Here is a 14,289-nt window from a genome sequence, read left to right on the forward strand (position 1 = left end):
AATTGATTTTTATTATAAAAAAATTGGAAATAATCTATAAATTTAATGAGAAGAATAAATAAATTGTGCTATTTGCAAATATTGGAATATTGTACATTCATTTTAATGAATGAACTATACTTACATGTATTAACATGGCTAAATCTCAAAATTATATCATTGATTTGTTTCTTTTAGGGAGGGAAACAGGATGACTAGGAGTCAGAGGTGAGAAGAGTATTTTTATTTTGTTATGCTCTTGGAACCTAAATTTTACATGAAGTAAATATACATATTTAAAAATCAAATTAATTCTTAAATTGTTGAATAATAAAAATGTTGCAGATGGCTGGTAGAATTTTTTTTTTTTTTTTAGTTTTAATGCAGACTAAATAAAGAGCAACCAGCTCTGCTCCTCTCATCATTTATACCACCAAACTCTCCTAGTTTAGATCTAAGATAGAGTCCATACTCCTCCCATGGCTTCTCAGACTGGCCATTGCACTGCCTGGCAAGCAAAGCTCTTGGTTTTTTCAATTATTTGCTTCTGACAACAAAGACAAGGGAAAAATAATATAGCAAGGAGCAGTGAGATATTATGACCTCTACAGCTAGGAGAGCTGTGGGCACTGAGGCCTCATTCTCCTTCCACCTCAGGGGGGAGGAGGAGGTAAACCCATATGTGCAGAGCAGCCTCTGGCCTGAGCAGCCTTCCTGGGAAGCCCAGCTCTCTCGCTGATCTTGTTAGCTGTTCTTCATCAGATAGTTTTCTTTCTGTCAGAAAATTACCACTATGTTCGGGCTAAGTTGTATCAAGGTATAATATTTTGCTGAAATCTGTTTGTACATTGTCAGAATAAATACATAACTTGGCTGATGTCTACAATGTGACCCGTTCAGAACTCTCAGGCCTGGTGACTGAGTTCAGCTCTCTAGTGAGGGAGAACTGATCTCTACCTTGGTCCCCTCCAACTGGAGACCAAGGTCTAAGCTTTATACTCAGTTGACAGAATTTCAGATCACTAACTCAGTCTTTTCTCTCTTTATTAAAGTTCCTCTACTTTGCCTCCCACTAGCCTCAATTTTCCTTTTCATTGGAGGATGAGCCAGTCTTAAAATTTCTTAGAGAAGCTGAAGGAGAAGAAAATACTCTCTTTTTTTTTTTAATACTCACTGAATGCCTGCTGGATGTATTGGCTTTCTGCTGATATCTCATGATCCCTAAGCTCAGGACTACTTGATCATGATCTTAATGGTCAGATGGGTGAGTATTGTCTTACAGTCCCCTTGACCCACTCACAGTCCTTTCTGCTCAGGAGCTTGCTTCTCTCAAGGCCTGTGTGCCTTCTAATTGGGTTGAGGTTCATGGTTCCTGAGAGTCTGAGTTATTTTGAACCCAAATACAGAGAAGGACGAATGATCCAGGAGGGAGATATCCCAAAGTCAACTCTTTGGGTACTCTGAACTGTCACTTTTGGAGTTCACATGGTACGCAAAAAAAAGAAGACAACCAGAACCATACCTGTAATGTGAGTCTGAAGAAATGAAAAATGACATCCTTTCTTAAGTTTTTTATCTACATTAACTTACTGTGCCTCATCTGAGTCTTCTCTTTATGTTTTTCTTTTTCTCCATTTTCTCTCACACCTAAATTTAGGTTGTGCATGTGATATTGTGCATAAGAGTGTGCTTGAGTGTGTGAAGAAGAGACATCAATTAATTTATTGAGAGTAGTGTCTTCTGAAGCAAAAAAAGATCTATCTCTCTTGCTTTATGATATAACCCAGCTTTCTCCTCTTGGGGATCAGCAGCCCAGTGATATGTGAACTATGACCTATTTTAAGCCCCGTGCATTAGAAATGGAATAATGATAGGCAGATAATATTTGTCAAGTACCTATTCTGCACCAAGTACTGTTCTATATGCTTTATATAAATTCATTTAATATTATAACAATCCCCTGAGGTTGCAGTGTTGTTGTTTTTTTTATCACTATTTCACAGCTGAGAAACTGAGACACAGCCAGGGTAAACAACTTTTCTAAGGCTGCATATTTAGGCAGCGTTGGAACCAGGAATCTGGTTCTACAGTCTGGCTGTAGAGTGTGTACATTTAACCACTACACAGATAATCTTTATCCAAGTCAAAGTTCCTTCTTGGAAAACTCAATATATTGCAGAGGTATTTCTGAATTACAAGCTCCTCTGAACCTTCTCTGTACCACTCAGGTGGTGATGGTCCCCTGGTCCCCTACAAGCTGTCCTGATCTTCAAGACAAGATTGGATCTCCTGTATCTCCTTGATTTGGTGGTGAAGGGGCATAGTCTAAGTAATTTTTGTGTGTGTAAGAAGTATCACTGAGCAACTTTATGAGCTAAATTGGGAATGAAAGGAGAAAGTGCTCGGGTGATGAGGTCTGGGGGTCATGGAAACTTGACCAGTGTTTGGACCTACTTCCTGAGATTCTGAGAGAGACTCCTCCCACTGCAGTCTGTGTGTGGACAGCCAACTCTTCCCAGGCAGGTAGTCCGAAGAGTTCTCTGTCCATGACCTTAACCCAATAAAAAACCTCCTGATGGTCAAGGTGCAGGCTCTATAGACTGGCTGGGAGACACCATAAAATAATATTTATAGATGTTTAGAACACTTTGGTAAAGAAGCAAAATGACAGTCTTGTGGTTTTCTCTAGAGCTCTTCAGCTGCTACCACCCAAGGACCTGGTGGGGTGGGGTGGGCAGATTTCTTCCTGTGCACAACTTCAGGTCTACTAGTATTTGCATGGCTCCTCCATGATGACAAAGCTACCACATCAAATGTCTCTTAAAGCTCCAAGCTCTAGCAGAGTCCCATTTTACACAGGTTGCAAATTTAAGATACACAATTTCATTACAGACTCCATATTCTCTGCCTTAGGAGATGAGAGATTTATTATGATACCTCTAAAGCAGCCACAAAGATTTCCTGGCTTATGTTTGTGGAGAAGGTTGTAAGACTTAGTGTGCTCATTTTTAAATGGAGGCTATTATTCATGCTGACATTGCTAATTACCTAGCCCTATATCCATTTCCCCCTTCTTCCTTATTAAAGAACCCCAATTTTGCTCTGGGCACATTGGTAATGTACACAGAGAAATATACTCAACCTTATACAGTACTAGTAGAACTTGTAACCTAAGGCTTAGGATATTTATTTGGAATAGGAAATGCCACCAAACTGGTCCATCATGCAGGCACTAGTTCTGTGTGAAGCTTCCTAGCTTAGTGGCTAAAACAAAACTTAAGCTTAATAAATTTGTGTGAAATCTAAATCACTATAATGTTAAAGAGTGTTAAGAAATGATATAATTATTTTCAACATATAACACATGGAGATTAAGCAGTTATCAAGTTTACCATATTTTCTCTTTAAATTGCCATCTTAAATATTACTAGTGGCCTGAAATTTGTTCCAATCTTAGAAAAAATTAGAAAATACTTGGAAAAAAGTGTGTTCTGGCTCTGTCAGCCACAGCATCTCATCTTCTCTGTGGCACATCGGTGAGCACTCCAATAAGCCCACCACAAACACCTGGGATCTAATTCTAGGAAAGACCAGAGGGCACCCTCCTTCACACCTCACTGAGTAAAAAAAAAAACAAAAAAAACTTGTGGTTGGTTATTCAGCAATGTGACAAACATAGGTCACATTTTTTACTATTCTGGGATGCCGGAGAAACCCAACCACATCAGAGCAAAGGCAATTCTGCAAGGCAAATGTGTACCTTCATTAAAAACACAGAATTACTATAAAGCCCACAAGAATGAGTACACTTTTCAAGGAAGAACCATAAAGGGCCAACGGGTGATTTTTTTCCAGTAGGACCTATATTCCATTCCATTTGTGCTAGGGGTTTCGAGGAAAACACATATGGGGAGATTAAGTGTCTACCTCCAGGTTGATGGCCCTCAAAGCTAGCACTCCAGCCCAGACTTCTATCGATATCTCCCCTCTAGACTGGCAATCCTAATTGACTTCTCTAGCACCTTCACCTGGAAGCCCCATGGACTCCTCAAACTCAAGTGTCCTGAACTGAACTAATTATTCCCACTTCTGCTCGAAGCAGAGACTTCTATAAAGCCTAAATGTTCTCAAATTTAACTTTTACAAAGTGACCCTGAAAGTACCTGGCTGTTTTTTTTTTATTGAGGCAAAGTTCACGTAACATAAAATGAACCATTAACCATTTTAAAGTGTATAATTCAATGGCATTGAATACATGCACAATGGTGTGCAACCAGTAATTTTTTCTAGTCCCAAGACAAATACTTTGCCTCAAAAGGAAAAATCATGCCCTTTAAGTAATCACTCCTCATTTCCCCCTCTCTCCAGCCTCCCCCCCCCCCGAAAAAAAAAAAAAAACCACACACACACACACAATTAATTTTCTATCTCTATGGATTTGCCTATTCTGGAGGTTTATTGTAAATGGAATCATGGAATATGTGACATTTTATGTATGACTTCTTTAACTCAGTAGAAGGTTTTCAAGGTTCTTTCATGTTATAGCATTCGTACTTCCTTATTATGACTGAATAATATTCCCTTGCATGGGTATACCACTGTTTGTTTATCCATCCTTCAGTTGATAAACATTTAGGTTGTTTCCACTTTTTGGCTATAGTGCTGCTATGAAATGTTCACTTACAAGTAGTTGTTTAAGTGATTGTTTTTAATTTTGGGGAGTGGAATTGTTGGGTCATATGGTAACTTTTTGTTTAATTTGTTGAGCAACTGCCAAATGTTTTCTGCAGTGACTGCACTGCATTTTGCATTGACACTGTGCATATCACACTCTCACAGCAATATATGAGGGTTCTAATCTTCCCTTCCTTCTTTCCTTCCTTCCTTTCTTCCTTCCTTCCTTCCTTCCTTCCTTCCTTCCTTCCTTCCTTCCTTCCTTTTTTTTTTTTTTAAATGCTAGCCATCCTGCTGGATGTAAAGTGGTATCTCATTATGGTTTTGATTTTTATGTCCTTAATACGTTAAGTGCCATGTCAGTCACTGGTGACTGAAATGAAAAGGAAGACAAAACAGGCTTGGCGCTTAACATGCTAATCCACATAACTAATCATGGTCGAACATCTTTTCAAGCGCTTGTTTGCCATTTCTAGATCTTTGGAATGATGTTTTTCAATTTCTTTGCTCATCCTATATAATAAAAGCTAATATTGTCCCCTCTACCAAAGTTCTTCCAGGAGTTCATCAAGGGGGTGGGCCAGCTGGGGGAAGAGAGGGAAGCCCTGGCTCTGGCAGGTGGCCAGGGAAGGGAGGAAGTACTGGGCTGGCAGCTGGCAGCCACTAGGGACCCAATCAGTGCATGATTTTCATGTACTGGGACTCTAGATTTTCATAATACCCTTGCCTTTTTATTGAGACCTGAATAAGATCTCAGGTTACAACCCTGGTGTGTGGGACAGTGACTTAGCTGAGTTCCCAGCAGCTGCAGCAGAGGGGGCATTAGCTACTATACTTGCTTGCTTGTACTTTTCTTGAGTTGGGAGTTCTAAAGAAAATTAATCAAGGCTCCAGTGAATCTCCTGTGTTGGTGAAGAGCATTCTAATAAACACATTAACCATCCAAGTGAAAATGTGCAGTAATCCTTGACTCCCCTTACCGCAACTGCCCATGTCTACTCAGATGTTGTGTGATATTAAAAAGAGCCAAATATAGCTCACTTTTGAAAAAATACTAAAGTTTATGGTAATGTACTAACTTTCATCTTGGTTTCATTTCATTTTAATATCTGTATTTTTTCTTTATTCTTAATTCTTTGTTTAAATTTTTTGTTATGTGGTATAAAATGTTGCAACCTGCCTCAATTTGCTGTTTTAAAAATCCAAGATAAAAGTAAAAATTAATTCTTAGAGAGCTTAAATCCTATGTAATTCTATAAGAACAAAACAACTTTTATTGTTTTTCTAACTATTCATGAATACTTAAATGTTTATTTTGGAAATTTAGAAATTGCACATAACAAGCAAACAAGAGTGAAGTAAAAATCTGTAAACTCATCCTGAACTACTGTTAATATGTTGGTATGTATCCTTTCAGTCTATTCTGTCTATCTATCTATCTATCTATCTCTCTATCAATCAAATTTTTTCTACCTACACTATTTAAAAAATGGTTATATTATCAATTCTTTCCATGCAGTTTTCATTTAACAATATGTTATACTTATTTTTTCTCATGATTAACTAGATTTCCATGGCTATAAGTTTTTAAACTATAATGTGCATTAAATATCACCGGAATAGTCTGTTAAAATTAACATTTCAAGTCTTGCTCCCAGAGATTCAGATTCAGTCATCTGGACTTGTGTCCAGAAATCTGTATTTTTAATATAAGACCCTGGCTGATTCTAATGCAGGCTGTTCTTTGACAATTTGAGAATCAGCTCTTTATACCAATAATTGTAACTCTTGTTTAATTTTCCATTGTGTAGCTAGATCTACCATTATTTATTCAATCTACTTATTCTGGGACAATTAAATTATTTGCACTTTCAATGTCTTATCAACACATGTGCTATAAACATCCTCATGCCTACAAGTGTTGCCCTGGTCCATGACTAAAGGTTTCCTGATTCCACCCACACTGGGTGCTACGTGACAGTGATGGTGTGGTTAACTGCTCCTGAAATGGTGGGATGGCAGATTGAGGTGCCGAGGAGAAATGAAAGTGGAAGCAGCTGACTGTGGGAGGAAGTGAGATTTAAATGCCACATAAGAGAGGCTTACAACCAAAGGAAGTTATATACTTTGGCCTGGCCAGCAAGGTGTCTTACTTCTCTAGGAACTTTCTCTCTTGAACAGGGAAAGTTAAATATAAAGAATTATTGACTTCAACAGCGAATTAAACTGACCAGGAATTCATTGATAAGGTGCTTTGGAATTTAGTGGAAATCCAACTTCTGGGGTGTGGTGGAAAGTCAATCACAGGGTGGTCCTTGAGTGGAAGTACTTCCCTAGGAAATGCTGGGGGAGGGTGGGATGCCAGGGGAGGCTGCTGACCACCTGGCGCTGGGGGAGCCACATGCGCTGCAGGAGCCAGAAGCCCACCCATACAGGAACCCGGAAGCCAAACCCTTGCCTCCTGCTGCATCTCCTGTGTGCCCTCTACTGACAAAGCGTGGGCAAGCTGGCAAAGGCAAACTATTTCAAAGGCCCAGATCAGTTTTCACATTGTTGGCAAGAAAGTAGAATTAGGAACTGAATCAAACAGATAAGCTGGAACAGCATAGGACTTGGGGTGCCACTGGAATTTAGTGAGTGTGGGCCAGCGTTGTGTCCTCAATGGTGGTGAGCTGACTAGTCCCACACAGGGAATAACCATCCCTATGGAATGCCAGCAGCACCCCTTATATCAGTAGGGTGCTGGCAAGGAATGGTAGCCCGCCAAAACCAGTTTAGCTCAGTGGATAAAGTGTCGGTCTGCGGACTGAAAAGGTCCCAGGTTCGATTCCAGTCAAGGGCATGTACCTTGGTTGCAGGCACATCCCCAGTGGGGGGTGTGCAAGAGGCAGCTGGTCGATGTTTCTCTCTCATCGACGTTTCTAGCTCTCTATCCCTCTCCCTTCCTCCCTGTGGAAAAATCAATAAAATAAAATAAAGAAATGAAATGGTAGCCCACCTAAGTGAGGATAATTTGAGAAGAGTTCCTTGACACAGTAGTAGGCAAGGTGGGGAGGCCACAAGGAAAAGTGCAGCTCCCTGGGGCTGCTTGCAGCCAGAGCCCTTATGTAGAGGGCCTTCTGGAAAGACACTTGGACATTCGTTAAACTGTCAGCTGAGCCCGAGGCACTGGCAGAGTCCGGTCTGGGTTACACCCCTCCCCCCACAAGAAGGTGGGGGGTGTGGTCAGTTCTAACTTTACCTTTGTCCAACTGTCAGCAGGGTTGAGTCTAGATATGTAAATCCACTAATGCTAGGGCCTAGTTAAGAATGCAAATAAGCTCCTTTGACCCTATAAAATAAACCTGCTGCGTGGCTCCAGTGCCTGCTGCTTCTCCATCAGAGAGAATGGCGCCCACCTAGCTCCCAGCTTGATGGATCTATTTCTGCCTCTGGTCTCTTTCTTTCTTTAATTTCTTAATCCCCAGCTCCTCCACTCAGGAACCTGACTATTTCCTTTTCTGTGATGGATATGGATGCGGAAAAGAGAGAAATCCCTCCCCCACGCCAACCTTTAGCCACCCCAGGCTGAAGAGGCAGGAGGCAGTTACCTGAACTGGAAGGAGAGGTGTGTGGGAAGGGCTGCCTGACCTTCAGCCCAGAGTGCCGCCAGCCAGGGCACCCCTGAGGAGGGGACCACCTGCTCTCTGATCCTCTGACGTGCCAGTGCCACCCCTCCATGCCCCTAACCCCCATGATGAGAGAGCCCAACTGGAAGCCAGAAGTAGGGAGAACTGTCAACATCAATACAGCCTGCTGAGATATAGCTGGATGAGATACAGCCTGCTGAGGTACAACTGGGGCTGTGACTAGGTAGAGATGGGACTGGCTGTGTCCTGAGACTGCTTCTCTGACCCAGACTTCAGGCCTTGGGCCCACTCAGCCCCCAGAACCTCACAGTTGGTCAGCATCTCCTCTACCAAGATCAGAGCGAGGCCTGGCTTAGACACGGCAGGGAGGTCTGAGATGTCCAGCCTGTGGAGGTTCAGAGATTGTCCAGGGCTTCTTAGTAGATGGCACAGTCTCCTGCATCCACAACCTACAAGTACCACCTAGAATTTCAACAACTCAGGAGAGGGGTGGCCACAACACTCCCCTCCCTGGAACAGCCCTGGGTGCTGCTACCTTGTAGGGATTCTAAAGTCATCCCTTTTACTGAGAACTTCCAAGAGGAGCATCGGCCTCAGCTCAAAGGAGAAGGGGTATTGCAAGGAGAGAGGAGGACAGGGAGTGCAGCTGTGGGACAGAGAGGTCATGAGCAAAAAATAAAAGCATTCTTTTTCCTAACACTTTCTGAGAAAGGCACACGCAGAATTGCTTTGCTCCTGGAATGTCACAGTCCTGAGCCACAAGGGGAAGGGGAAAGGGTGGGGTGTTGACATCACTGCGGCTTGTGATGCACTCCGGTTTGCGGGCTTTAGAACTTCAAAGAAAACACGGGGTCCTTTGGTGTCCGTGGCCCGTTTGCTCATGGGACATCAAAGAAGGTAATGGCTCAGTGGTGACACAACAGATAGCGCTGTGGTGCCTCGAAGCAGCTTCAAAGTCTGTGTCAGGCTGGGCAGGGAAGAGGAAGTCAGAGCGTGGGAGCACAACGGGGGCTGCGCTGGGTGGGAAAGGACTTGTTTGTGAGCACCTGTAAGGCTCTTCCTTTCGGGGACTTTCAGGGAATTGTGTGGCAGGAGGGGAAGGGAAGTGCGTGAGTGAGGCACTTGGGACCTGAAACTTGTATGTTAGAAACAAAATACAGGTAACTAAGGGCAGGGTTCCAACTGCAAGGAGCGCCCACCTCTGTGTGGTGAGTGACATCACAGCAGGGAGCCAAACCTGCTAAACCACAGAAGTTCTGCTCCCCGAGTGGCCAAAATCTAGAGGTTATTTCTAAGAAAACTCAGCATCTTTTCTCATTGTGAAGTGTGCAAGGGAGACCAAATGTCCCCTCCACCCCATCCCACTGCTGCCCACACTAAGCAGCCTGAGGGTGGGTACTTCCCCTTGGTTTTGAATCAGCTCTGCTGGAGCACACTCTGCGTCCCACTGGATGCCAAATCAGAGTGCAAATGCAGGCGGGAGGGGCACCTGGGTCAGAGGCAGCTGCCAAGGAGGGTGCCCTGTGGTATAAATAAATCCAAAAAGAGCTTATAGAGTGACTGGGGTGAGAGGAGGGCGACGAAGGCAGGCAGTAAAGCAAATAGCTTCTCAGTGCCTGGGTTGGTCCCAGAAAAACCTCAGATGGCCCAGAACTGGATGTGATAGCTTCCAATTTCACATCTCACACAGCTCCACACAGAACAGCAATGTTTTTTTTCAGCCAGGTCTATATTGCTGCCACCCTGCTTACATTTATGAATCAGTTTGGGAGAACTGCCATCTTTAAAATGTTGAATTTACTAAGCTGCAACAGTTAGCAGTATTTGGGATTCAAGTAAGAGACAATAAGGTCTTATGTTTCCCATACGACAAGCAGCGTGCGGGTAAGGGCTGCTGCCATGACTGCACAGTGTGATGCCTATGTATCTTTGACATCTGTGTGCATGCTGATTTTTCATCCTCATGCTTATTGCTTCCATGTCACAAGACAGCTGCAGCTAGCTATTCCAGGCATGACCTCTGATACAAAGGAAAAGAAAGAAGAAGCCACCTTAGCTCCCTTTCCTGGGAAATAGAAGGTTCAACAAGATGGTCTCCTAGATCCCTTCTAGCCCTGAATTTCCAGAAGTCTCCCATGCCCCATAATGGCACCTCTTGGTTTCCTTAAATTTTGCTTGCCTTCTTGTTTTCCCTTTTTCTCCTGTATGTGTCCTGTTTTCTTTTTCTTTTTAATGGGCTCCCTGTGGAAAAACCCTGTCTGGCCCTATTACATCCTGACCAAAATGGTTCAATGTTAGTGATCTGAGGGCAGCCCTTCTCGGTTCAGAATCCCAGGAGCCCCGATTTGGGATCTGGGGAACTCTCCAAACAGCCACCGTTTTAGTTCCTGCACGCAACGATTGTCTGCATGGCGCCCTCTTGTGTCCAGACTGAGTTTTGCTGTCTAGTCCAGGCAGTCCAGAGCATTCTTTCTTTTTTTCTTTTCGCCACATGAGGGGGCAGTTCCAGACAAATAAAACTATTAGTAGAAGACTTTTTTTTTTTTTTTTTTTTAAACTTTAAAGTAACAGTAGTTGTACTGCGTTTCAAGAGAATTGTACATTCTTAAATCAGACTGCTCAATTGATTGAAAGAAGATCCATTAGAATATGGGAAGAGAGTTTTGGTTACCAAAATATTAACAAGCACATGTTATAGTAACTGAGAGGAAGCATCTAGTCATTTATTCCTGATGCACACACAACTCTTGAAAGAGCCCCACATGCATGTATGTGTTTTATCTCATTTCAACCAGAAGTAGCTGGAGATAGCTCTCTCTATCTGACCTTTCTTTAATTTTTTTTCATTGTAAGTTTTATATAAGTCTCCTTTTCCCCCAGTTTATCCTACCCCCAGCCATTCCCATCCCTGATAAGCCCCCACTGCCCCAGTGTCTGTGTCCAATGGTTATACTAATATGCATGCATACAAGACCTTTAGTGGTTCTCTAACTTCCTCCCCACCCTCTCTGCCATTTGACTCTGGATCTATTCTTGTTCATTAAATTATGTTTATCATTATATCCCACATATGAGTGAGATCATGTGATATGCTCCAACTGGCCTACCGAACTCTCCAGATATGTCCAGGGAACATGACACATGTAACTGTGTGAAAATAGGACTTTAGATTTATCCTTGCCCTCCCAAAACTCCTTCCCTCCATTCTTCCCCCTTTGGCACCACCAGCCTCTTTCTTGCACAGGCCTGAAGCCTAGGAAGGTTTTGACCCCTCTCTTTCCCACATCTTACTTCCAACTCACTGCCAATTCCTGTTAGGTCCACCTTAAAAATACACTGAGTGGCCAGATTATTATGATCTCTGAACACATAATAACCTGGCCACTCAGTGTACATCCTATATAATAAAAGTCTAATTTGCAAATTGTCCCCTTAACCAGGAGTTCTACCAGCAGGCAGGCTGGCCAACCGCCCATGCCCCCTCCCACTGGCCAGGCTGGCCAGACCCCACCCATGCATAAATTCATGCACCAGGCATCATATATATATATACTGAATGGCCAGATTATTATGGGTTCAGAGATTATAATAATCTGGCCACTCAGTGTATGTCCCAAACATAACCACCTCTTGTCATGGACATGGCTACTAACTCAGTCTGAGCAGTCATTATCTCTCTGCTGAAGACAGCAGTAACTTCTTAAGAAGCATCCTTCTTCTACTCTTATACCCTGCTGCTGCACACCCCCCCCCCTTTACTGCCACCGCATCATCTTCTCAAACCACTAGAACTATCCTGTAAAAATCCAACTCAGATCTTTAATGTCTCTGTTCAAAACTCTCCAATGACTTCTCATCTCATTAAGAACTAAACTCAAAAGTCCTACCCGTGGCATACTCTTTGACCTTATCCTCTTGTGTTCTCCCCATCTCTCAATCCTCTCCAGCTATACTGGCCTCCTTCCTGTTCCTTGGGCCTTAGCCCCTGCTCTCTGCTTTTCTAGAATGGTCGATGTTTAGACCTTTGTTCCTTCCTTTACTTATTTACTTCAAGATTTTATTTAAAATATATTCTCCGAAAGCAAGGACGGGGAATATCTGGCCCTCGGGCATATAGGACCTGCGAAATCATTTGGTCTGGCATTAAGTGTGATTAATTAAATGTCTGACTAAATATAGCAGGCTAATTTTTAAGTTGATAACTTTGTCTGGCCTGCAAATTATTTTATAATCATTGGCTACCTCCTGCATACCCCCTAACTGGGATCAAGTCTCCAATGTGGGCATATGCCCTGACCTGGAATTGAACCAGCAACCTTCAGTACACAGTATGATGACAAACTGACTGAGCCACACCAGCCAGGAACAGTACTATGCTTTTTTTTTTTTTTTAATTACTATGGCCTTGTAGTATAGTTTAATATCAGGTAGCATTAATAATATCTTCAACTTTGTTCTCCTTTCTCAAGTTTGCTGAGGCTATTTAGTGGTTCCATATAAGTTTTTGGAATATTTGTTCTAGTTTTGTGAAATATACCATTGATATTTTGATAGGATTGCATTGAATCTATAGAATGCTTTGGGTAGTATGGACATTTTAATAATGCTTATTCTTCTTATCTATGAACACAGTATATGCTTCCACTTATTTGTATCTTCATCAGTTTCTTTCTTCAGTATCATATAATTTTTGGAGTACAGATTGTTTGCCTCCTTGGTCAAACTTATTTTTAGGTACTTTTTTATATTTTTGCAGTAGTAAATGGGATTATTATTATTTTTTTTTTAGTTTCTCTTTCTGATAGTTTATTATTGGGGTACAAAATGCCACTTATTTCTGATATTAACTTTGTATCCTGCTACTTTACTGAATTCATTTATCAGTTCTAGCAGCATTTTGGTGGAATCTTTAGGCTTTTATATATAGAGTATCATTTCATCTTCAAATAATGACAATTTTACTTATTCCTTTCCAATTTGGATGCCTTTTATTTCTTTTCTTGTTTGATGCTATAGCTAGACTCCCAGTACTCTGTTGAATAAGAGTAGTGAAAGTGGACATCCCTGCCTTGTTCCCGATCTTAAGGGGGATGCTTACAGTTTTAGCCCATTGAGTAAAATGTTAGCTGTGGGTTTGTCTTACATGAACTTCATTATGTTGAAGAATGTTTCTTCTGTTTCCACTTTCCTGAGAGTTTTTTTTTTTTAATCATAAATGGATGATGGATTTTATAAAATGCTTTTGATGCATCTATTAATATGATCTTGTGGTTTTTATCCTTTATTTTGTTTATGTTTTGTATCACATTTGTTGATTTGTGAATATTGTACCAACCTGGTATCCCCAGAATAAATCCCATTTGGTCATAATATATGATCTTTTTAATGTATTGCTGTATTCTGTTTGCTAATATTTTGGTGAGGATTTTAGCATGTGTGTCATCATGGATATTGGCTTATAATTTTCTTACCTCCTGTCTTTATCTGGTTTTGGAATTAGGATAAGGTTGACCATAAATCTGCTTGGGAGTCTTCTCTCCTCTTCGCTTTTGGGGATAGTTTTAGAAGGATAGGTTTTCATTCTTCTTTGAATGTTTGGTACTGTGATATAATAATAAATATGTCTTCATTCCTGGCTCTTGGCACAAGGCTTCTAAAACCCTTGAACTTCCTGAGTGATAGGAGCATCTTTTGTTATTCACAAACCCCTTTAAATTATACCTGAGTTTATATTAATGAGGTGACTGGTAGCTGAAAGACTCTGGATAGCTTCAGGGTAGGGACTGGTTGCCAGGGCTAACCAACCATGTGAGTAGAGGCTGGGAACTTTCAGTCCCAAGTCTTGATTTCTAGAGAGGGGAAAAGAGATTGAGTTAATCATTAATGGCCAGTGATTTAATCAACCATACCTACGTAGTGGAACCTCCATAATAACCTCAACTGAAAGTATTGAGAGCTTCCAAGTTGGCAAATGTATTCACATGCCAGGAGAGTGGTGCAACCCAAA

This window comes from Pipistrellus kuhlii, unplaced genomic scaffold (assembly GCF_014108245.1).
Source record: "Pipistrellus kuhlii isolate mPipKuh1 unplaced genomic scaffold, mPipKuh1.p scaffold_m20_p_1, whole genome shotgun sequence".
NCBI classification, from domain to species: Eukaryota; Metazoa; Chordata; class Mammalia; order Chiroptera; family Vespertilionidae; genus Pipistrellus; species Pipistrellus kuhlii.